Source organism: Malania oleifera, chromosome 10 (genome assembly GCF_029873635.1).
Source record: "Malania oleifera isolate guangnan ecotype guangnan chromosome 10, ASM2987363v1, whole genome shotgun sequence".
In the NCBI taxonomy this organism is placed as follows: domain Eukaryota; kingdom Viridiplantae; phylum Streptophyta; class Magnoliopsida; order Santalales; family Ximeniaceae; genus Malania; species Malania oleifera.
The window spans coordinates 67157467-67185072 of NC_080426.1; positions in this window are offsets into that span (position 1 = coordinate 67157467).

Here is a 27606-nt window from a genome sequence, read left to right on the forward strand (position 1 = left end):
AACTAACCTAAGTTCAGTAGAACAGCGAGTAAGTCAGGTGTCGATCCATAGGGACTGGTGTGCAGTTGTTAACCACTTCTAGCCTAATTTACTACACTTTGTGTAAAAGACAAAAATGAGAGATTTTGAATAGGATTTCTATCAACTACTGTTGGAATTGGTGTATTCCCAAGAGGGGGGTGAATTGGGTATTTAAAATTTCTCCTCCTAGGTTTATCCAAATTGACAGTATTACGCAACTTAGGGTCTATCTATGCAATTATAAACCCAATCAACACATGTACAACATATAATGAATCAAGCACACAACATATATGTGCTGAAAATGAAAGTGTGGAAAGTAAATTGCGGAAATATAAAGTACACGCACGATATGTTATCGGGGTTAGGCCAATACTGCCTACGTCCTTGCCTCAACTCATAAGCCCAAGGATTACCACTATTGCTCACTTAACGAGTGGAGCTGCACTGATTATAATTAGGTCAAATTACCAGGGCTGACCTCAATCTTTACAAATTCCCTACCGATCTTACAGGCTAAATCAACGCCCCCTCAGGCCATGCCTGGAATACAGCAGTAAGCACAATTTTTGCATACAATTCAAGTGCTTCTCAACTAAGTAGACTATGTATCGATTTAGCACAGTATAATCAATGCACACCAATAATGTAAGAACTATAAGCCTAGTGCTATATGTGTGCAATCAACACTCAATATAATGTTTATATTCAATCAAGTGCAATGAGTGTATCAACAAGCTAATCTTTGAAACTATGTATGGATGTAAATCTCAATCATAATTTAGGGTTTCAAAGATTTTTACCAAGAGTAATCAAAATACCTATAAAAATATTTTCTCAATATTCAAGCACAAGAGATATTAAAAAAAAAATGGCTTGTGAAAATATTTTTGCACACCAAAAAATACAAATTCAATGAGTCTTGCAATAATGATGCAAAGACTCACTAGCTACAAGATTTTTTCCACACATAGATTTATTAAATAAAATTGAGGGAAAAAACCTTACCCTCAACTCTCAATCCAAAAATCAAACATACAACACAATGTGAGTTTCCTATCAAATGAGAACACTGTATAACCACTCAAACAACTCTCACAAGGATTGATTTAGCAAAGGAATAATGATATGTAAGGATATAGGCTCGGTACTTGGAAAAAGCTCTTTCGAAAATAAAGAGAGTTTTTTTACTAATCAAAGTGCTAAATCAGCTTAATTAAGAAAATGAACTTGTATTTATAGACTTGGCCGAAATTATAGCCGTTCGGGACACGCTGGGTATTTTGGAAAAAGATTAATTAAGTTTAATTAAAAATAACCCAGTTTAACCTCGGTAAAAATTGACCAACCTGAGAGGTTCGGTCGACCATTTTTAAGGTTCAATCGACCAGGGTGTTTTTGAACTGAGGTGTTGGTCGACCAGACTTGAGGCGATTTTTGAACCTTCGAGGTTCGGTCAACCAGACTAAATTCAGTTGACGGAATTTGGATGTTCAGTCGACCAGGCCATTTTTCAACTTCATGTTTGGTTAACCAGGACGTTGGGATTTTCCCATGTGCCAATTCAATCGACCAGGGCGTTGATGTTCATTTTAAGCTTGGTCGACCAAATAGTCAAACCTTTGACCCTAGGGAGGTTCAATCGACAAAAGTTGTTCTGTATGTTAGGGTTCGGTCGACCGAACACACTAACACTGTGCATTCAATTTCTAACTCTCTTTTAAAGACACCCCTGTTCACATATTTGTTACTTCTAAGTTATAGGGGGCTTTTTCATGCAATAATTTGGGACCTATGGTCATTCTAAGGTTTTTTAGCATTTAATTAGTCCTAAAAATCCGATGTCAGTCGATCAAGTGATCCCTAAGGTCCATCTATGGTCTTGAGCTTATAATCCCTACATGCATGATATGCATTAATTATTACAAACCTTTCATTATAATTACAAACCCAAATGATAAATATAAAAATACAACTTAAAACAGACAAAGGCTTCATGCTTTGCTCTTTAAGAATTCCATGGATTGCGCCAAAAGATGTGCTCGTTTCAGTGCTTCTTGGCTTCCATTTCTCATATGTCATCTATGCTTTAGAAAGGTAGACATGTTCATACACTAAACACACAGATGAGATACTGTGGTTTGTCATAATCAAAATAGGAGACGGACTCAAAAAGTCAACAACTACTGAAAGCATGTAAATTTACGTTAACACTACTCCTATAAAGTAGATCTCAGATTATGAATCTAGCCTAGACTGTCATGTGCTCTAACTATGTCCAATCAACTATCCATCCTAAGCTAACCGCTAAGTGAACCATTTGATGGCATAGAGTAGTAAAGGTGCACCAATCATCCAAAGCATGATCAGAAACCAGAGTATACTTTATCACAACAATCACAAAATTAGCCTGTACATGAACCATAGCCTAGTCCGTATAAGTGATTCAATTCCTAGCTAGGCTATCCTTTACCCTAGGGTTTCAACACAATCAAAGATGTAAGCTTGCGTGGAAATTAAAGTGCAGGTTTTGAAAGTGCATATATTTAAATGAAAGCAATAAAGAAAGCATGTAAAATTGGCTTCAACTGCAACTCGAAAGTCTATCACTAATGATTGGGATTACAACCAAGAACCGTATACTCTAAGTGACAGTACAAGGAACATGAAGGTTGTCACAGGCCTTCAACGATTCCATGCACGAACCAATATAGGAATTGAAATCAAAAGCAGTAAATCTATTCTACTTGGCTCTCAATGGCTTTCTAGGTCTGTCACTAACCTAAAAGTGGTCAAACAAGAACCCTAGGCACATAGACGAAGCTATCTTTTATACCCAAAAGGGTTTACAAGGTTTAAAATTCAAAATAGGAAAGTTCTGTAGAAAATCTCACAAAGCAGTTTGCTGGCGCTTGTGTCTATCGACCATGTCGTACCCACGTCTTCCCTGGTCACGCCCTAGTCAAGCTTCATAGGAATTCAATATGTCAAACTTCAGGCATTCTCGACCTGGTCACGCCTCTGGGTCTTTCTGTTTTGATAAGCATTCATCATTATTGGGGGCTCTTGTCTTGTTCTCCAAATGTTGTGTTAAATTCTTTGGAAAGTAAGCTTAAGGCTTTCTTATGGAAAGGTAAGGAATTGACTTCCTCTGAAAATTTAAGTTGGGACTGAGTGTATGAACCAATCTTTGGAGGTGATCTTGCACTTATTTTCTTAAATGATTAGAGAGATATTTTTTCTATCAAATTATTATGGTTGATTTGTATGTGTACAAACTATCTTTAGATCTCTTGGTTATATCATTATAAGCATAGAGAAAAAAAAATTGGGGCTATGATATTCCTGCTTGGAAAATAATTTTTAAAATTAAAGACAAAGTGGACAGTAGCTTTAAATATTGAATTGGAAATGGAAGGGTACATCTCTATTTTTTTATAACTAGCACCAATTTGGTCATCTTTATCTCAAATACAATCCAACAATTCAAAAAGAGTTTTCTCTTCTAGGTAATGCAAGGTTTCTAAATTAATAAAAGGTATTACTTGGGTTGGGTCTAGAAGATCTTTTGTGCACAATAAATGAAGTCATAACAACTATTGATTTTTAGCCAAATTCAAACAAAGTTGGTAAAATCACCTTTCCGGTAAAGTGCTTGTAAATAATTCTTTTACCGAAGCTCGGGAAGTCACTAGGAAGAAATTTGATTTTGTTTACTGACATAAATTGGTTTGGTTTAAAAAGCATATACCTAGATATGTTGTTACAATTTTGTTAGCATCCTAGAATAGCCTGAAGACTCTTCATAAATTTGTCAAATGGAAGGATTTTCAATCCTCTTATTATGTCTTCTATGGAGAAACAATTGAAAGTAGAGATCATTTTTTTTTCTCTTGTAATTTCACTCTTCAAGTCGATAAGGTTGTGGCTGGAAATAGAGGAATTTGCAATCTCTCTCAAATCAAGGATAATGAATTGAAAAGAATTTATAATTTAAAGGGTGCTTCTGTAGGCCTAAATAAGCTTATCAAAGCAATTTCAGTCTAGCACAATTGGAGAGAAAGGAAAAAAATTATTTTTGAAGACCATTATACCGATCTTAATTTTTTAATACCTTTAATAAATGGAAGTATTAAAAGTTACATTCCACATTTTAACAGTCTAACTAGATTCAATTAGTTTATGTTGTTGTTTAGTTGTAGGAACCCAAACCATGAAAAGAAAAGAAAAAGAAAAAAAGATGAGAAAGGAAAAAGAAGAAGAAGAAGGAAACAGTTTGGGACAGGACCAAACTATTGACGGTTTGAGGAACCTCAGGAAAATCGTCGACAATTTTAGCAGGGCTGCGATTTGGTAAGACCAAACCGTCGATGGTTTCAAAAATTTCAAGAAAACGGTCGACGGTTTTCCCCAGGCTGAGCTTACTTAAGTGAGGAGTAAGCTTAACTTTCATAACTCTCATGTTTCTCTCTCTCTCTCTCTCTCTCTCTCTCTCTCTCTCTCTCTCTCTCTCTCTCACACACACACACACACACACACACACACATTAGGGTTTTAGAGTCTCTCTCTCTCCTCTCACCCTCTCACATGTCTCTCTCTCTTATGCTCATCCGGAGTTCTCTCTCTCTCTCTCTCTCTCTCTCTCTCTCTCTCTCTCTCTCTCTCTCTCTCTCTCCGATCATCTCTCTCTCTCCTACTGGCTTGTCAAGTCTCGTCCTCAGCCAGTTAAGAGGCTAGGATTTCGTCTCAAAAGTTGTAGGTAGTTTTTCAGGAACAGGTAAGGGAAATAGATTATGTTAGTTATTTTTAGAGTTAACCGATTAAAATGAAGCATGTGATTACAGGAATGTTATATATGATTTTCTGAATAATTGGGCATATGAAAATGATGATTTTGGGGTTCATTATATATATATATATATATATATATATATATATACGTATTTGGGAAAACTAAAGTAAAGGTAATCATCTCCTCTTTCCTATAAAATCTACATAATGAGTTATATAAAATTGTGGAGATGATCATTTTTCCTATAAAATCTATATAATGAGTTAAATAAAATTATGGAGATGATCATACCCCTATTTTCAGTAAAGTATATTTTTGCAGTTTATTATATTATGAATTATCACTTAAATTGTGTGGCATGAGGATGATTATTATTGTATAACTAAACCTGTTGGTTTTTAAGGTATGGAATGGTAAAAGTTATGGTTTTATACTGACCTCAAAAAATGTTGAGAATATTGTGAATTATGAAATGATAGTTTGATATCGAGTTATGAAATGACCTTTTCATCCGCCTTACTGAGAAGTGTCTCACCCCAATATCCAATTTATTTTTTAGGACCTACAAGGAATCGAGCCTAGCATGCTATGGGGTTGAGATTAGTTTTTTTAGTTATTGTAAGTGCAAGCGAGACACTAATTTATCATGTTTTTGTTTATGCTAGGATGTAATATATATATATATATAACATGGAGACACATATGAGTATTTGGGTTGGCTTTAGAACTCTCGTAAAGTGGTTGAGGTTTAATTATCTTCCACTGCATGTTTAAATTAAGTTTATGAACAGTGACACCCGAGACCCCCTATTCAGTTTCGAGTTGATATAATTGTGGTATCAGAGATATATGTATAGGAAATAGCAATCTCGGCCCCACCGGGTTCGGGGTGCGACATTAGTTGTATTTTCTTGTTTGTATTTTTCTTCCTATGTGTGTTTCTCAAAGTTTTGTCGATACACAATTTTTGACCAAACAACTTTTTAACCCAAATGAAGATATTAAAATTTAAGGAAAAATAAAGAAAAGGCACAAATCTTCACTAGGCGGTCAACCAACCACTTAGGGCAGTCGACGGGTCTTCCCTCCAAGACTAATCATTGGCACTTTGCACATGTGGTCAGATGACCTCTAAAAGCATAAAGGCCCCTAGATCACTCCAACCCTTTTTTTAAAATTTTAAGTTATTTCCATGTGATTGGATGGAGGTTTTGGGCTTGCCATGTTTCCTATTGATGTCACATGCCAAAATCTAACATTGCCAGTTGATGGTTAGTGGTTATCGCTAGTTATTTTTAAATTTTAATTTTTGAAATTTAAATTCGAAATGGGTTTTCTTTCCCATCCATTGAAGGTCTATTAAAGGACCTTCTATGAGAGACTTTAGAGCATTTCCAAATAAGGGCAAGGTGAGGGTTCAAGACTAGTTTATAGGTTTCAAGGGAACTTTCATTTGAAGGATAAGAAGAAAAAAACTATAATCCTCTTCTTTTGAAAGGGATTTTGGGGGTGTGATTTGAAGTGAGGGGCCTTCCACTTTATCTACAAAGGGTTATTCTTCAAAGAGGTCAGTGTCTAACCATTTACTTCATTTATTCCATTCATTATATTGATTTTGGCATATTGAAGCATGATTGTATTTTCTTGAATCATATGATTTCTTTACTTTCCTATGTTGAAAATGCATGTTATATATTGTAGAACATATTTCTATCAAGGTAGCATAGAAAAAAGCATGCTAAAATTTCAAAGTCCATGTTTGTATTAAAGTTCAAGTTTTAGCAGTCGACTGACCTCTCCTTCATTTGAAAATGTGGACATTCGCTTTAAGCAGTTGATCGACTCCTACAAGTGGTCTTGAGAGTGCCTTTTTTGCACTCCTACCTTTGGGGATTTCTAATATGTTAGTGTTTCTACACATAGTAAAACACTTGCGATTAATGCTGATTGATTGTGTCTTTAGCGCTTTCATGGTTTCTCTACCAAAAAATCACTTCTTCATAAATAAATAAAAAACAAATGGGTTTGCATGAGTTTTCTCAAAAAAACATCAATGATTTTTGTAAAGTTTTCAAACAATTTGGGGTCATACATCCATGAAGTGCCTTTTGGATGTTCTCCAATCTTTCAATGATGGTCAAGTTGGGTTTGTGATTTTCCTTCTAAAAATCCACACTTTTTTAAAATGTTATTTGTGAATTTTCTTCTTAAAGAAACCAAAACATCTTTTAAAAAATTTAACTTTTTAATGAATCATTCATAATGTGACTGTTAAATTAAATAAAAGCCTCTTTTTTAGAAATAACTCAAAGGATTTCAAGTTGGCTTTATGATTTTTCATCCCAAAGAAACCCAAATCATTCAAATTCAAATGTTTTCATAAATAACTCAAAAAATGTTTGTAAAGAATTATAGATAGCTTGATTCCTCTTTGAGGATATGTAGATAGTCTACTTTGTAGATTCGATCATACCAAATAGAAAACCTAAATCCCTCCTTCCTCCCTTCATGTCTTCTTCATTGTTTGTTAATTTACATATGTTGTATGTGTGTTTTGATTAGGCATAATGTAGTAGGACTTTCATGAGTATTAGTCATCTGCACAAGTCTTACGAAAGCCTTTTCAAAGGGTAAGGTTGGAATATTTTCTGAAATGGACAATCCAAAAAGGAAAGCAAAAATACAGAAGGTTGTGCACCAGTATTTAAAGGTGGCCGACTGCCTAGTTTTCAAATTTTGGTGTTCTTCTTTTTCAATAACTTGAAATATTTTTTTTCAAGAATTATTTCAAAAAACGAGATGTACACACACACACACACAAGCTAAGCATGATAACTAGTAAAAGGAATGAGTGATTTAGGGTGTTAGTGTTTTAAATTCTAATTAAAAAAGAATTTAAAACATTACCTTCCACATTCACAAGTGGAATTATGTTGTTTTTCCTTTTCAAAAATTAAAATAGAGTGGCGACTCCTTTTTCAAAGATAAAAAAGGCAAGTTAGATGAGCCAATGGTTTGGTGGTCTACACTTGTTTAATTTCAAAACGATCACCAAATGTTGGCAACCCAAATGGGTCCTCAAGACTCAATGTTGACAAGTTTAATATATTCTACGTGCCTTTTCCCAAAAAAAAAAAAAAAAAAGAGCACACCATAAGCTAAAAAAAACAAATACTTCTATAATGTTAATGAATAATGATTACTAAATTTATCTTTTACAAATAATTACCATATACTATACCTTGCAAATGAATCATGTTTGCAATTCAATCTCTATGTAAATTGAAAATAAAGAACTGATTGATTCCCTTATCAAAGAAAAAAAATATAGTCATCAGCGAAGGTCTATTTATTGAAATCAAGAAGAACGAAGTTGTAGACTTAGTTGATATATCAAATACATTTGTTAATGTATGCTATTCTTAATTATTAAAAGATTTCCTATTCTTAAAATCCATTGCTATACATTTACTCACATTTGAAGATATTATCTTACTTACCTATTTAAAGCATTCCTTCTAGACAAAAGCATCCCTTCAACTTTTTGCTGCAAAATAGAGAACATGAGTTGTAATGCCATAGAGCAACTTCAGTAGACTACAACTAACGTTTCATTATAGGTACTATGTCGACATGACCTGTAAGCATACCCTATTAATATTAGACCTTGTTATTCTTCATCAACCACACCATAATGCATCTATATTTAAAAATTACTCACTATGATCCAATGCCATATTTAATAGATTTTGTGTTAAATTCAAACCATATATAAGAACAAAACCTCTGTCTTGATAGGAATGGTGTATTCCCAAGAGGGGGTGAATTGGATATTTAATAATTCTAGGTCACATTTGTAAAGAAAATATATGGGAGAAACTTAAGCTTACTCTCAAGAATGATTTTCAAAAACAAAATCTTGAGTGAGAGTTAGTGCTTTCAAAGGTTAAGAAATATGCCCACAAGAATGATTCTTCAACAATCTTCTAGAGCAATGAATTTGTTAAAAAAGAAAGTGAGAAATAATCAATGTTCCCTCTCAAAAAGATTTTTCAAAGAGAAAAGAGAAAGAGAGTAAAAATTTAAGCACAAAATATTTTGGGAGGATTCATAATCTAAGCATTAGTTAAAAATAGGGTTATGAGGGGTATTTATAGATTTTCTAAAAATATGACCGTTTGGGGACACGGAGGGTATTTTAAATTTTTTTAATTAAAAATTAAACACATTTTAGCGCTGAAATTTTGAACAACCCGAGAGGGTCGATCAACTGATGACTTCGTCGGTCGGCTGACCTAAGTTAAAAATTCAAATTTCTTAGGGGCTCGATTGACTAAGGAAATAGCCAGCCAGCTGACCTCGAGCTATTTTCCACCTTTCGTAGGTTCGGTCAACTACCCTCAAGAGTCAGTTGGCTGAGTGAACAGTTTCGATCGACTGGGGCCATTTTGTTTTAAAAATGTCAATCGACTGAGGAATGCAAATTGACCAAGTTCTAAGGTCGGTCGATTGTGGAAACTTAATTGAAAAAATGGTCGGTCAACTAAGTTTTGTCAAACTTTAACTTCTGGCCTAAGGCATGGTCGGTCAACTGAGGGTTATATACTGTGAATTGGTCGATCGACCGAGGTAAGTGAATACCTCAGTTTTTACCCTGATTTTGACCCTAAAACTATTCTAAAACCTTTGTATGATTTTAGCTTTTATGAAAAGGATTTTTTATTTAAGTTTAGGTACCCTTAAGTTCTATCTATGGTCATTTGAGCTTTCAATCACATCATGCAAGAACTACATTATTTCAACCCAAATATGAACTAAATGCTTTACATTTTAAAAATATATGTATTCTTTTCTTTTGCTCTTCCATCTTCATGGAATATGCCAAGATAAGCTTGAAGTCCTTTATGGCTTCCATTTCCCATTCTCTTATGTGTGAGTTTGAATTATAACCCTGCTCAAGCACTTAAAAACACACATAAGATGCTAGTACTTTATTAGAATCAAAACAATGATTAGACTCAAAAAGTCAACAATCTTCCCTTTTTTTATGATGAAAAACACATAAGAGGAAAATGGGTTAAGCCTGAAAAGGCTCCCCCTATCAATATGCATAACTTAAAAGATAAGCAATATAACTCAAGTATATCAAAAGACATAAGACATTTCAAATGACCATGCATTCAATTTTAGCATTAAAGCACATTAAAGCTCAGAAATTTACCCCATGTAAAAAAAATTTGCTCTATAAAAAAAAAAAAAAACAACTCCCCCTTTTTGGCATGAAGTCATTTATCATTTTGCTCATAAAATTCTCCCCCTTTTGGCATGAACAAAAGGGTTAAGTGTAAAAACAAATATGAGCATTAAAAAAAATAGCTTAATAGAACTCCCCCTTTTTAACTCAACAACTGGACATAAAAATTTATAACTTGTTAAAAAAAATTTGCAAATTTACACATAAAAATGGTATGAAATCTTTAAGTTTGAGGCAAAAGAAAGAGATTTTAGTTATAGAAAATATTCTTGCCATAAAACATTAAAAGAAAACAAATTCCATCTTTGACATTTTCAAGAAGATACTAGGGATGATGCTTGCTAAAAAAGAAACTTTAACATAAAGAACAAGTAAGCAAAGTTTTTCTAGATAAGCATTTAGGAACAATTCGCAAAATACCAGAAAAGTTAACCATATAGATCTCAAAGATATCAGAAAATTTAAGAATAAGGATCATATGGCTACACAAATGATTGTGGCTAAAAAACATATTTCAAATTAAGATTTTCAATAAAATCATTACATTTAAGTATATAAGCCACAATGATTTCAAAAACAAATCTAAGCTTAAGAATGGGCGAGCATAACAAGATAGAGATTTTAATTTTGAAAGCTCCCCTTTTGGATTTGAATACAGCTTAGATGAAAACAACTGCTTATACTAATCAAAGATTAATTTCATTAAGCACACCAAACAGTATAAGCAAACATTTTTATTTTCTTAATCAACCTATACTGAATATTTATCAACCATTGATCAGTATAGTCATCCCTATAGGCCACAAATGCATTGGAGATAGATATTAAGGCATGATATAGTGCATTTAACCAAGAACAATCCATATCTTTTCATGGAGCTTTGAGAACCAGATATGATGTTCAGGGTTTCCAAAAGAGCCTCAATATTAAAAAAAAAATGTAACATAATGCAAATGAGTCTTTTGTGCCTTTTCTTTAAGAGTGGAGCTCAGCTTCCTCATGATTGCTTATGCAAAGAATTTAAGCAAAGCACATGCAATGTGTAATTTAAGGATGAACTTCAATATTCGTTTATCATTCACTCATCCTTTCAAAAATATTTTAGTATGCACTTTATCATAATCATTTAAGCTCATGGTTTTTGGACTATAATTGTGTATGGGAATTTTGTCAAAAATTTGGCAACATGTCATTTGTAAGAAGAACATTTTCCAAAGAGACATGTGCTACAACCTAGTTGTTTTCAAAAAATAATTCATTTTAGCATGCAACAACCTAAATCTACTACAAGCATGCAATTCACATCACTACATCAGCCATGCAAATGGCATTCAACACAAGCATGCATTCCTAAATTCACTATTAGCATGCAATACACAAAATTGCATCAACAATGTAGTTGGCTTTCCAATTCAAGCATGCAATCCAGTAGTCAAAAACTCAAGATATTCAGTATAGCTCAGTGACGAAAAACAATCAACATATAAATTATCCATTAGATAATATAATTATTAAGCACGTAATGGATAGTAAGGCGCAATGTTGTTCTCATAAAGTCATATAAAAATGAGAGCATTTAATTGAGAACCATGAAAACAAAAAGAAAAATGCTCCCCCAGAGTTATACACTATCATTATCTTATGTCTTTTACATTCTTCTATATCTTATCCAAGTGCTCTAGATTTTCAGTGATTTAAACTTGGCTTTACATGCCTTGGCTTAAAAGACCAAAAAGTCTCAATGACTATGTTAAGTGTACTAAGCCAATTTTGCCTCTATTCTTATGAATTTCAATACGTGAGAAGCTCAAGCTTGAATGGCTTTCAATTTTAATTGGGTGGCGACGTTCCCGAGACGAAATGAAAAAGGTGGTTTTAAAATATTTTCATGAAAAACAAGGGGTGATGGAGTCACCACTAACCTTTTGGAGTGTGGTTAGAACACTTGATTCTTACCCAATTAAAGGTAGAATCATTCTGCGTTACCAGAGTCGGGTTTGGGAGTTCGATTACGTAAGGGAAAGGTGTTAGTACCCCCTACACTCCCATTCTACAAACGGTACCTAATTAATCGAAAACTATCCCACAAATTAAATGCAATAAGCCTTTGAAATTACTATCTTTTAAAAATCGTAAAGAAATGCAAAAAATAAATACTATATAAGTATTCCCTCATAACCGAGGCATACCATACTCTGAAGAGCTCATGCCTCCTTTTAAAATCATCGGGACATGAAAATCAAGAAAATATTTTGAAAAATATGCTCCCCGAATTTTTGAAATTTGTAGGATTTTTCTAAGTATGAAAATACCATTCTAGGAAGTTTTTGGATCTTATTCAGGATGACAAGGGTGTCAAAAAATTATTTTCAACCTCAAAAATATTTTTATATTTTTCTATAATTTTTTTGAATTTTTATAACAAATTTTATATTTTTCCCCAAATAACAAAAAAACAATTAAAGGAAAATGATGAAAATCGAGTCGAAAGTATTTTTAGAATTTTCTCATGAGTTCTCTAAATTTTTTGTGATTTTTCTAAAATTGTTTAGATTTTTTTTGTGATTTTTTTTAATTTTTAAAGCATTAACATAATTAAATTAAAGAAAATACAAAAAGGATTCGACCCCAAACCGGTTCTGTAATGCCTCGATTTTTTTTATAATATTCATATATCTCTGATACCATACCTTAACCACAACCTAAGCCAAAATGGGGTACCAGGGTGACTTGTCCATCTCTCATGATAAACTAAGCAACGAAAACACACATATACATATAATCTCAAACACAATACCAAAGTTCTAATACCATCATAATTACATAAATAACTCTCCAAAAATATTTTTACATATCCCCTAGGCAAAACATATCTGCCCATATACATAACAGTATCTCATTGATACTTACTTTAAATAACACCTCTTAGATCCCACCCTGGAGCTCCCTAAGCTTGATTTCTGGTATTTCCTGAAATGTTAAGATTATAGGGGTAAGACACCTCTTAGTAAGACGGAATAAATTATTATCAGTGTGTGGCAACATGAGTTTTAATGTATCATAACACATTCATTTAATAATTAATTTAACTGAGAAATCATGAAAAATGCACTCATAACCATATAAATAAATAAATAAATAAATAAATATATATATATATATATATATATATATATATATATATATATATATATATATAGAGACACACACACACACACACATTTGCAATCATATATTTTTCTAAAAAAAAATGCTCGTGCTCAATAAGTTTCTTTATGTACGAAACACAACATGTTTGTTAATGTAGAATCATCATGTCTGTAATGAGGAACCAACCTAAGTCGACATTCTTATATTACCGTCATATAATTACCCCATATGACTAGGTTGTGCAACCCAAAGGCAGAACTTAACTATGGCTGGCCTACCAAGCTAAGTCAAATTATACATGTTTGTAGTACGATTGGCCTACCGCAGCCTGGTCCAGACGCAGGGGCAGTCAACATCTCTCCACAGACCCAATCGACTTCCAATACCAACACTCTCCCCAAGTAGTATGGTTGCACTAACTCATTCGCTAGCAACGGTACCATGCTCTTATGTACATTACTAGTCCATCAGGGTTCTCATTTCCACATCTCAGTATAAAAACTGTGATTTCTATCATTTCATTTCCCGATATAATACTGTCATCACATATTTTAATATAAAATCATATTTCATTATTTCACAATATTTTCCGTATTTTTAATATTTCCCATAAACCAGTATAAATCACATTTCATCATAAAATATTCCCACATGTTTATTGTACAGTAACAAAACCATTTCTTATGCCACACAAATTTTAAGTAATATTTCATAATATAATAATTGCCTAGAAAAATATATGATAATCCAAAACCACTATTTTCATATGTCTGATACGTCAAAAAATCATATACAATATTTTCATATTCTCATGCTTTAAATTAATCAATTAATTTCCAAAATGCCCGACATAATTTATTCCCCTTACCTTATCCTTGGAGTGGTGTTTAGGATCCCAAAACAACCAATTTGCTTCGGTTAAACTGCAGAGAATCGATGCCAGATCCCGAAATGACGTCTAATTATTGATTCGGGCTGTTATTGGGTGAGAAATGGAGGAAAAGAGAGTGTGAGACACAGCTTAGAGAGGAGGTGAGAGAGAGTTATAATTTTTCTAAGGAAAAAATGAATTAGAATCTTATTTATAAGCTACTATACATGGGGAAACCATCGATGGTTTTCCTCAAACCGTCAACGGTTTGGTTTTTAACCAACCGAATTTTTACCATTTTTATCGTTACTAGCTTTCGATAACTCAAAACCATCGATGGTTTTCCTGAGCTCCACAAAAATGTCGACGGTTTGGTCCACACCAAATCAAATTTCCTTTTTCGTTATTATTTTTATTACTTCTATGTTTTTGGGTCTCTAGAGGTTCAGTGGACCAAACTAGTTCGAGGGAAGAACCAATCAACAAGGGGTTCAACTGGTTTTAGGCTTGGTTAGGGCCAACCGGATCAAAGTTGGGGCACGTGGTACTCTATGGATGGTTGGGCAAGTGCGGGTGAAATATTCGACGTGGCTCGATCCTGTACGTCTGTTGAGTAGTGATAATCTAAGTGTCGAAAGGAAACCGCGTCATGTTGGCTTTGTGTGGAAAAGACGTGCGCCACATGTAAGTAGAGGGGCAGGTGCAGACGAGATCTCTTGACATGGCTTGATCTTGTACGTCCATCGAGACCACAATCTAACGGCTATGAAAGGAAAACGCATCCTTCTACGTGCATGGGTAATAGAGGTTCCATCTGTCAAATGACAGATGGAGGTGCGGAGAACAAAGGAAGCCTGGCGCAACAAGAATTGATAATGGCTTCGGATACGAGGTGATCACAGTCGTTGATAGGGAAAGGATCCGATGGTAATGATGGGATGAGCCAGGATTGCCGACATGGGTGAATTATGGCCGTGTGAGGGGAATTCGATCGAGCAGTTATGGATCGTGCATGCATGATATCGTGGCTTCATCCATGCCATTCAAAATGAACATGAAACAAACAGCCTAGATTCGGTCATGCACAACTTCGATCGTAGAGCAATGGAAGGTTCCACGTGTCAAAATCCCTGCGTTCTGAGGTAGGGCATATTAAAACCTAAAAAATCATCTTTTCATATTTTTGCACCTCTCTTTCTCGCGTAGTCTCTCTCTTCTCTCTATTCTCTCCTTTTCATCTTCTACCTCTCTTCTTTCTTTTTTTCTTCGCTCTATAACCCTAAAACTCAATCTCTCAATCTCTCTCCCCTGCAAATTAGTGCACGAAAATCTCAGGGTTTCATGTTTTTCCTCCTCGAGCGAACCAAGCTTAGAAACCCTAGCCCCCTATAACCATCTTGAACCCTAGATCTCTTCATTCCTCTCTACTCACCCTCTTCTACCTTTTCTGAAATGAAGCCCCAAGGTTTATTTCCTCTGTGACCCTCTCAATCTCTATCTACAACTCCTCTCTGTAACCTCTTCAAGTGAAGCTCTGTCCTTCCCCTTCAACTTATCCTTCTTTCATTTTTCCTATTTATCCTCTGCAACTCAGTTCTGCATGAAACCCTATGTTCTCCTTTTCAACTCTCCCCCTATCCAAAAAGCCTGCAACTCAAATCCAAAGTCCTACCCCTTCTTCTGCAACTCTTACTAACTATCTAAAACCCTAAAGTTTCATATCCCTATTCTCCTCTATTTCGAGCTGTCCTAAGTCTTCCCCTCTATTTATTAAACCTTTATTTCTCTCTTGAATGCAATCGAACACTCAAGAAGGATCGTAGACCATAGATGAGGGTTTTTTAACCCAAAATTTGTTTGATGCAGCTAAGCCTCAAAAGATAAGTATATCTTTTTTTTCTTTTTCTTTTTTACACTCTTACTATTGTGATGTTTGAGCCCCAAATGTCAGTTAGAAATGAAAGTCTGCATGCTTTACTTATGATTCAAGGTTTGTGATGAGGATACTGTTATTTGGTGCTTGTGTTTTTTCTTGGTTAGGGTTTCGGGCAGAGGGATTTTGATTCTTAGGCTGAATGTGGAAGGCGAGTTGACTTGTCTTCACTGGGAGAGGGACACCCAGGTTGACTCACATGAATCAACCCAGTGAACTGAGTGACTTGGACTACCCGAGTGGGTTACATGTTTGCAAGCACGTGTGAAAGGAAACATGTGGGGTCTGGTTAGCTTGATGGGCTTAGGGCTTGGTTAAAATGGGAATGGGTTTGGTTGAAAACAATTTTAATAGGCTAGCTTAAAAAGTTAAAAATGGGCTTTGGGTTTAAAATTAGCAATCAGTTACAGTTTTAAAAAAGGGTATAGGCCGGGTAATTTGAAAATGGTTTTGGGCTTTGCTTTAAAAAAGGATTTGGGCCGGGTAATTTGAAAATGGATTTGGGCTTTGCTTTAAAAAAAATTATGGGCCAAGTAATTTGAAAACGGTTATGGGCTTCTTTTTTAATAAAAAAAAAAAAAGTATGGGTCAGGTGTGACTTAAAAACAGAGTTGGACTTTGGCTGGTGGGTTCAAATCGGATCAGGAAATCTGAATCCCAATTTAGGTTAGAGATTCAGGTTTGAAACTAAGACTCGGGGAAAGGGGTACCTGCATTCACACACATAGTTCACATGGATTGAATAATTTGAGAAATAGAGCTTTAAATTTTTACCCTTCTCTCTCCCTCCTCTAGTCTTCCTCTCCCCTTTTCTTCGTGTTTGTCTGTTCTGGTACTCTGATTTAGCTCCTATACTCCTTTGTTCTTTTGCTCCTCTCTGCTTTCTATACTGCAGAGCTCCTATGCTTTCTGTGTTGCAAAGCTCTTCCTAGTAGCTCTCAAATTGCAAAGCTTGCCCTCTTTGAAGCTCTTAATTTGGCAGAGCTTCCCTCTCTCTATTTTTATTTCTTAGTTTCTGCAGAACTTTTCTAATTTTTTGTCTCTCTCAATTTCAGCAAAAGTTTTCTAATGCTCTCTCCTTATGTTTCTCTCAATTTTGGCAGAGTTCTTCCAATGCTCTGATTGTGTCCCTTGCTACAGTGTGAGCCTCCCTATTTATAAGGAGGCCTAGGGGTTATTTGGCACCAAAATACCTTCCCCTCCAATAGAATTCCCCTAAGATGGCAGGGAATATTGCCTTTTTAACAAACTTCATCCTTTCTATACATGTGAATTCCACTTTTTTTTTTTTTGAATTTCCTTTGCTAACTAACTGTGTTTATTTCTCTCTTTTGTGTGTAAGTGAACACGGGGGATGTGCCATCAACTTTTCCCAGCTGGCAATCAAAGATTGGAGGGTTTGTATTTTTATTTCTTTATAATTAATTTTATATATTTTCTATAATAACCCAAGAAATTCTTCCAGGCCTCGTCGACGAACACATGGGATTCATCGACGAGGGTTCTTCAGGATCTCATCGACGAAGACCCGTCTCGTCGACGAGAAGATACCAAGAGAGGATTTTTTTTCTGGAAGTCTGAAATTCATCGACGAGGGTGCAGGTTCATCGACGAACTTTCTACATTACTCATCGACCAATTGACGTGTCTCTTCGACGAATCCGGCTCTATAAATAGTGGAAACTCATATTTTTAACAAAATTCCAACACAAATTACCGTCTATATATATATAATTATATATATATATATATATATATATACGTCTCCCACTCATTCTCTCTTCGATTTCGGGTCCGTTACTTGCCGGATTGAAGATCTAAGGTCACCACGACGCTCCTAGTGAAGTTTTCTTCAAGTCTGCCGGAGCTTAACGTTAGAGAAGTTGGTTTGGAATTCATCCCAATTTCAGGGTAAGGCAATTTATTCAGTATTTACTTTCCCTACAGTTAAAAGAAATGTTGTATGCAAAGAAATACTGATGTTTTGTTCTGGAGAATGTCATTTTAAGGGTGTTGAGTGGAGAACCCTGCAGACATAAGGTCAGAGTATAGTAAGGACTTTTCAGAGATAAGGTAAGGGAAATATGCTATGCTAGGCAATTCTAGTATGTTTTCAGTATAAATTATACGTTATTACCATATTATTATTCACAGCAGAAATTTATACAATTTATCAAGTATGTTTAATATGTTTTAAATTACTATGTGGCTTGGGAATATAGATATAGTATATAAACATGTTTTACAGTATTTTTCAGAGTTATGTTATATAGGATATACAGATAGTGAATATGTTTTACAGCATTTTCAGAATACCATGATTATACAATTTTACAGTACCATGATATACAGATTTACATTTAATCTCAGAAACACAATTGATATAGATACAGTTTACTACAGCATCATGGTTGATACAGTTATTACAGAATCATGGTAAAATAGATAGTTGTATATAGAGATGTATTATATAGTATCAGACCCTGATGGACCATTACAGATATAGTTTACAGAGCACAGTACCATTGTTATATACAACATAGAGTGCAACCACCTATTTAGATAATACGTGGTATAAGTCGATCGTGCCTACGTATGGACAGGTTCCCCATCAGATATGGGTTGAGGAGGGCCGATCGGACTGATGGAGTATAGTAATTTACCCTGGTCGGCCAACCAAGTTAGATCCCGCCTACGGGCCGCACAACCCTATCATGAGGGATTAAATCATAACATACAATTATCCATCTAGGGAAGTTTTCAGTTATTATTATGTATATACAGTTTTACAAAAATAGGGAATATACTTACATATATTAAAAGTATTATGTATAGAAACCTAAAGTATAGATATGTTAAGCAACATGGAAGAAGGTGGTGGTTTATATTACTTGTACTGTATTTACAGATTCAGTTATACATAATTATATAGAAACAGATTTTCATAGTATTGTAACTCATTTGCCACACACTAGCAATAGCATATTTTGTCTTACTGAGCGTCGTCTCATCCTATTAAATTAATATTTTTCAGGTGATACAGCCAGATGAGTAGATCAGGCTCACAGGTAGTGCAGCTTCAATATCGCCCTGTCAGTAAAGTGAGTATTTCTGTATAGCCCTATCCTAGTTGATGGGTACTTTGGGAAATAGTCATATATTTATAGTTTAGGAACATTGTAGCTCTCTGGTATTGTACATATTTATATATGGTGGTGGTTATGTGATTTTAGCTTCTTGCTTCTTAAGTGGATGACTAATTTTATATAGGAAGGTATCAGAAAAATGGAATTTCACAATAAATAAATAAAACAAAACCCCGTTAATTCAGCAGGTCATTACAGTTTGGTATCATAGCCTAGGTTGTTAGGTTCTGTAGATTTTAGAGTGCAATGGAAGTAATACCAAAGTATAGGAAATGACTTGAGGTTTGTTCTGTTGTCTACTTACAAGCTTTTTCGTAGTGGTTTCTGTATTTTTCCTGGGGTGACGATATCAGGAAAACCATAGTAAACTATTGTCGGGTCGTGTGTCTAGGTGACAGAACTGGATATTGAGTTAAGGTTAGGAAAGGTAGTTGATTTTGAATTGGTATAAGATAGGTCTGTGTAAGAGATAAGGTTCTTAAGTGTGTTTCATGTTTTCATGATGGACTTAGGAAGAAGTGGTACGAATGCTGGGGGAGATAGGCCAGGACCTTCCAGCATAGGTGGAGGAGATACAAGTGTTGTACTTTGTAGCATCATTCAGCAGGTGATGGCTGAGATGGCCAAGAGTTCTAGGGAGCATGGCTGTTCGATCGATGAAGCCCCCATCCTTTTCTGGAGGTGATGACCCAATTGTAGCTAAGAATTGGGTCTAGGACATCGAAGAGACGTTGGCAGTGCTTCCTTATTCGAATGAGAAGAAGGTAGTATTTGCAGCATTTAAGCTGACAGGGGAGGCGAAGCATTAGTGGAGATCAGCACGATTGATAGAGAAGCAGAGGCCGGTTCTAGTGCCAGTGACGTGGAACCCATTCAAGGAGTTGTTCTTTGAGTGGTATTTCCTTGCTATTGTTTGGAGCCCAAAGGCAGCAGAGTTTATGCACCTAGTATAGGGGTAAATAACGGTATCTCAGTACGCAACTCAGTTTATCGAGTTGTCGCGTTTTGCTCCACATCTAGCACCTAATGAAAAGAAAAAGGCAAGGAAATTTGAAAAGGGACTAAGGCAGAATTTTTTTAAGCAAGTGATTGGTTTCAAGGCTTAAACATTTACAGAGGTTATAGACAAAATTGTGATCATTGAGAGTGGTATACAGAGGGGTATAGTGGCCTAAAGTCAGAGGAAGAGGCCTGCGCCTTAGGATTTTCAGGCTGGCTCCAGAAGAGGTCCATAGAGAGGAGGTCGTGATAGGGGAGATCCGAGACATATAATAGGACCTCGTGGGAATCAGGGTACGCCGATTGTCTCAGTATGTCAAACGTGCGGGAGACATCATTTGGGGGAGTACCAGGTTGGGAGAGATGTTTTCTATCGTTATGGGAGACTCGGCCACATGGCACATGCATGCCTAGGATCGCCAGATCAGGTCCCAGCTGTTAGGCCCTATCAGGGAGGATATCAAGTGCCTCGTGGAGGTTAGCAGAGGAATGTAGCCCCGGCGAGGGTTTACGCGTTAACACCAGGTGATGTTGAGGCTACTACGGATGTGGTGATAGGTACTTTTACTATTTTATCACATTCCGTAATTATTTTATTTGATTTAGGTCCTACTCATTACTTTGTCTCTGCATCGTATGTTAAATTATCCAGAAGTGAGACTCAATTATTATATAGAGAACTGTCAGTAGCTACACCATCTAAGTCAGTGATGAGGTGTAAAAGGACGCTCATAGGCTATCCTATAAAAATTCAAGGGAGAGTGCTACCAGTAGATATGGTTATGTTTAATATGTGTGGGTTTGATATAATACTAGGAATGGATTGGTTGGCAGTTAATCATGCTAGTATTGATTGCCACAAGAAAGAAGTAATTTTCAGACCCACTGGTGAGCGAGAATTTTGGTTTGTTGGTTCATGTGTATGTGCTCCATCGTAGCTAGTATCAGCCATGCAGGCGAGCAGATTGCTCCTGGATGGAAGTTAGGGGTTTGTGGCTTTTATAAAGGAAGCGTCGGAGAATGAAGCGAAGCTTGACAGTACCCCAGTTGTGTGAGAATTTCCATATGTTTTTCCAGAAGAGCTACCTGGGTTGCCTCCCGAATGCGGTGAATTTTCCCATAGATCTACCCCTAGGGATGGCACCGATTTCTAAGGTTCCTTATTATATGGCTCCAGTTGAATTAGGAGAATTGAAGAATCAATTGCAAGACTTGCTGAATAAGGGATTTATACAATCCAGTGTATCGCTATGGGGAGCTCCAGTATTGTTTGTAAAGAAGAAAGACGGATCTTTGAGGATGTGTATTGATTACAGAGAAATCAACATGGTTACTATTAAGAATAAATATCCTCTACCCCGTATAGACGATCTGTTTGATCAGCTCCAGGGTACGCAGGTGTATTCCAAGATCGACCTCAGATCAGATTATCATCAAGTGAGGGTAAAAGCAGAGGACGTTGCAAAGACAACTTTTAGGATCAGGTATAGGTACTACGAAATCCTTGTTATACCATTTGGTCTTACGAATGCCTCAGCTGTGTTCATGGACTTGATGAATAGAGTCTTTCACCAGTAACTAGATCAGTTTGTGGTAGTTTTTATTGATGATATACTGGTGTACTCAAAGACTTTTGAGGATTATGAGGTGCATTTGAGGCAGGTACTGCAGACACTCAGCGAGGAAAAGCTTTATGCCAAGTTTAGCAAGTGTGAGTTCTGGCTTGAGCAAGTTGCATTTTTAGGCCATGTGATCTCATGGGATGGTGTTTTAGTGGATCCCAGTAAGGTTGACGCAGTGGTGAATTGGGTCAAGCCAAAGAATGTGCAAGAAATCAAAAGCTTCTTGGGACTGGTAGGTTATTACTGTCGATTTGTGGAGGGAATTCAGCCTTATCAGGGCCTCTCGCACGTTTGACCAGGAAAAATGCTAGATTTTTGTGGGATGAAGAATGCGAGCAAAGTTTCCAGGAATTAAAGTAGCAGCTCGTCAGTACACCAGTACTGACGATTCCATTAAGAAGTTATGGGTATGTGATTTACAGTGACGTGTCTTTGAAATGGCTTGGTTGTGTACTGATGCAACATGATAGGGTGGTGGCATATGCATCCAGGTAGTTGAAAGAATATGAAAAGAACTACCCTATTCACAATTTGGAATTGGCTACAGTGGTGCACGCACTGAAGATTTGGAGACATTACTTATATGGTGAGAGATGTGAAATATTTTCTAACCATAAGAGCTTAAAATATTTCTTTACACAGAAAGAGTTGAATATGCGGCAAAGGAGGTGGTTAGAACATATCAAAGATTACGACTGTACCATCAGTTACCACCCAGGTAAAGCAAATGTGGTGGCTGATGCTTTGATCCGTAACTCAAAAAATACAGCACAGCTAGCCGCGGTAGTTCAGCACCCAATTCAGATGGACTTGGAAAGACTCGATGTGGAGTTAGTGGAAGATGATCCTTAGGTGCTTATTGTCAGTCTAGTTGTACAGCCTACACTATATGAAAGGATTAAAGTTGCTCAAGGGGATGATCCTGAATTAGCAGGAATAATAGCTAGAATACAAGATGGACAAGGAGAGAAATTCAGTATTTCTATCGATGGGGCTTTAAGATTTCGTACCAGATTGTGTGTGCCTGCAGATGACAGCATCAGAAGGATAATTCTAGAAGAGGCACACAGATCTCTATACACTATTCATCCTAACAGTACGAAAATGTATAGGGATCTACAGGAGTATTTCTGGTGGAGTGGCATGAAGAGAGAAATAGTAGAATTTGTGCAACAGTGCTTGACATGCCAGCAGGTTAAGGCTGAGCACCAGAGGCCAGCTAGTCAGTTGCCGCCACTTTTCATTCCTAAGTGGAAGTTGGACATGTATCTATGGAGTTTGTTACTAGGTTACCGTCAGAGCAGCATGGTTAAAATGTCATCTGGGTAATTGTTGATAGGCTGACAAAGACAGCTCATTTCCTACCCATTAGAGTTAGCTACCCTATGAACAGGTTAGCATAGATTTACATACAAAAGGTTGTTCGACCCCATGGAGTGCCGGTATCCATAGTCTCAGACCGTGATCCATGTTTTACATCGCGGTTTTGGAGGAGCTTGCAGGAGGTATTAGGGATTCAGCTAACATTCAGCACCGTTTTCCATCCTCATACAGACGGTCAGACAGAGAGAATGATTCAGGTACTTAAGGATATGTTGCAAGCGTGTGTATTGGATATTAGGGATAGCTGGACTCAGTATATGTCATTGGTGGAATTTCCCAACAACAACAGCTACCAGGCTAGCATTGGCATGGCTCCTTATGAAGCACTTTATGGTAGGAGGTGTCGTTCCCCTTTATATTGGAGTAAGTTGGGTGAGAAGCAAACTTTGGGACCAGAAATAGTATAGCAGGCGAACGATAAAGTTTGACTCATTCGAGATAGAATCAGTGCAACACAGAGTTGGCAGAAAAGTTACACAGATACTTGCCACCAGGAACTAGAATTTGAAGTGGGAGACCATGTATTTTTGAAAATAGCTCAATTAAAAGGGGTTATGAGGTTTGAGAAGAAGGGTAAGTTGAGCCCTAGGTTTTTTGACCAATTTAAGATACTCGAGAGGATAGGGTCAATTGCCTACAGGCTAGCTTTGCCACCAGTGTTAACTAGAATACATGACGTGCCTCATATGGCTATGTTGAGGAAATACGTCTCAGACCCATCCCACATAATCAGCTATGCAAAAATAAAGCTTAAGGATTCATTAGCTTATGAAGAAATACTCGTACAGATCTTAGATAGAAAGATACAAGAATTGCGCACCAAAGAAATCCAACTAGTAAAAGTTTTATGGAAGAATCATTGTATAAAGGAAGCTTCTTGGAAACTCGAGGAGCAAATGAGACAGAAATACCAGCAGTTGTTCCAAGAGGTTTAGAGGTAATCAGGTAAAGTATAATAGTTAGATAGTATTTCTTTTTCAGGTACATGTATTGATTAGATAAGAGTAGTTATTAGTTCTATATGTGTAATTTCCCAGAATTTGGAATGTAACCATGGTATTCCTTCGCCATAAGTGAGGGTAGGTAATAAAATAAATAGACCATTTGCCTTTATGGGATGATAGAAGGTAATATAGATAGTAAATTTCGAGGACGAAATTTTATAAGGAGGGGAGAATGTAATAACCTAAGAAATTCTTCCAGGCCTCATCGATGAACACAGGGGATTCATTGACCAGGGTTCTTGAGGATCTCGTCGACAAAGACCCATCTCATCGACGAGAAGATACCAAGAGAGCATTTTTTTTGGAAGTCTAAAATTCGTCGACGAGGGTACAAGTTCGTCGATGAACTTTCTACAGGACTCGTCAACAAGGTGACGTGTCTCATCAACGAATCCGACTCTATAAATAGTGGAAACTCATATTTTTAATAGAATTCCAACACAAATTACCCTCTCTCTCTCTCTCTCTCTCTCTCTCTCTCTCTCTCTCTATAACGTCTCCCACTCCTTCTCTCTTCGATTTTGGGTCCGTTTCTTACTGGATTGAAGATCTGAGGGCACCACGATGCTCCTGGTAAAGTTCTCTTCAAGTTTGCCAGAACTAATCGTTGGAGAAGTTGGTTTGGAATTCATCCCAATTTTAGGGTAAGGCAATTTATTCAGTATTTGTTTTCCCTACAGTTATAAGAAATGTTGTATGCAAAGAAATACTGATGTTTTGTTCTAGAGAATGTCGTTTTCAGGGTGTTGAGTGGAGAACCCTATAGATATAGGGCCAGAGTATAGACTTTTTAGAGATAAGGTAAGGGAAATATGCTATGCCAGGTGTTGATTTAGGTGTAATCCCAAGAGGGGGGGTGAATTAGGTATTTTAAAAAATTCTTTGAAACTTATTTACCTATCAATCCCTATTTCTATGTTTAACTAATTAATGGCTGGAATTTGATGTTGATTTGAATTACTAAATCAATGAATTCCCTTTTACCCAAATAAATACGTGCAAAGTTATTCAGCGTACACAAGCAAGCAAGAAATTGAAATACGATGTAGAAAATAAAAAGGATAAGGGAAGAGAGAATGCAACCACGATTTTATGAGGTTCAGCCAACCCAGCCTACGTCCTCGCCTTGAGCAACCTACTCAAGGATTCCACTATAATCCCTGCTCCTTAAATTGGGACGAAGCTTCCTTTACAATCCGCTACTTACAAGAGGTACATTTCCCCCCTAATCCGCTGCTTACAAGAGGTACAGCTCCCTCCTAATCTGCTACTTATAAGAGATACAGCTCTCTCCTCAACCCCGGTTCACAAACCGAACCTTGAATACAATTTAATCTGCAAAACACTCAATATTGCTTCTAACAAAACTAGTGAGTACAATTCAAACTCCTAATACATAATCATATGATGAAACTTGAAGCTCAGAATGTATGGAAATGATACAATCATTTGATGAATGATTATGCTTCAACACACAGTACTCTTTCTATGAAATCTCCCAAATAAAGATATATTTAAGCACTTTGGATAATTTTAGGGTTCTAGTTCACTTGGTAAAAATGCACAAATACGTCTTTTTGTGAACTTATCAAAAAGCTTTGAAGATTATATCAATTACAATCAAAAAGGTTCCTTTCAAATATTCAATCTCAACACAATCTTTGTTATATGCAAGTATATATATATATATATATATATATATATATATATATATATATATATAAATAGATAATGATGTTCAACACTCACAAACTGAATATATTGTTGTTCAAAAAAATATCCCTCAATAAAATGTATATTTATAAAAACCAAGGATATTAATCAAGCGTTAATATATCTAAAATATAGATCCTTTAACAACCACATATTAGAATCAAATTTTTTAACCAATAAAAAAAAACTTAATCAAGTAATGAGATTATCCAAATAATCTATGTGAAAATATAACCCGGCTTATTTCAACAATAGATTTGGAATGAGAAGTTTTTTGAAAAATAGATTTACTCTTGAATCAAACACTATTCAACCAATACCTAAAACCTTTCTTAAGTAATGATCTTGTTAAAAAAAATATTTATATGTATATGCACATTCAAGATCAATTTCTCTAATGATATTCAATAACAAGTAATGAGATGAAAAGTTCTTGAAAATAATAACTTGAATGATCAAACCTCAATACTAGGATGAAAAACTAGATGAGTAAACAAGTTTCCTTCAAGATTCTAAGTTGATTTGCCCAAGCTTGATGAGTGGAAGTTGAAGTGTAGGCAATCGTACAGCAATGAGAGCAAGTTTCTTAATATTCTTTCAGTAAGATGTGTTCTTCTCTTCTTGTGTGTCTTAGCTATGTTTTAGGATTTAGATATTTAGTATTTATAGTGTCTTACCCTTAGGATTGATCTCAATCGTTGGATCAAAGAAAAAGCTCGCAAGTTCTATTAATAAAAATCTGATTTTTAAACTTTCCCGCGACTTCAGGCTACTAATGTTAAAGTTCAGACTCCTAAAGTGACTTTAGGTGACTGAAGTTCCAGTTCAGGCAACCGAAGTGCCTTGGCCTTCTTGTTGTGTTTTCCTATTAATTCTTCAGGCTACCAAACTTACTCTTTAGGCTCCTGAAGAAATTCTTCAGGCTACTGAAGTCCCTTTTTTCTCAATTTTCCTTTTTTTTAATTTAAAAATCTATTTTACTTTCTTTCATGGCACTTTTATAAAGGTACTTTCCAAGGTTTTAAGAATATTTCTAAGTCCATGAAAGTCCCTTAATGATATACATGAAATGCATGAATCCTAAAATCATTCTAAGTTATATTGAGCCTCAAATTAAATTATATAAAAATGTAAGTACATGAGTTCTAAATACCCATATCCAAGATGTTCTTGAACTTTGCCGCTTGCATCTTGATTCTCGTACTCTTTGAGTTTCATGGATCTTGCCAAGATATGTCAGTTTTACTTTATGGCTTCCATGACTCGTTATCTTTCCGTGCATGCTTAATATAGGTCATGTTCATAAACTCAATACATAGATCAAATATCAAGTGATTTGTCATTATCAAAATCGAATTGGACTCATAGAGTCAACACTAGGCAATTCTAGTATGTTTTCAGTATAAATTATACGTTACCAGATTATTATTTACAGCAGAAATTTATACAGTTTATCAAGTATGTTTAATATGTTTTAAATTACTGTGTGGCTTGGGAATATAGATATAGTACAGAAACATGTTTTACAGTATTTTTTAGAGTTATGTTATACAGAATATACAGAAAGTGAATATGTTTTACAGCATTCTCAGAATACCATGATTATACAGTTTTACAGTACCATGACATACAGATTTATAGTTAATCTCAGAAACACAGTTGATATAGATACAGTTTACTACAGTGTCATGGTTAATACAATTATTACAAAATCATGG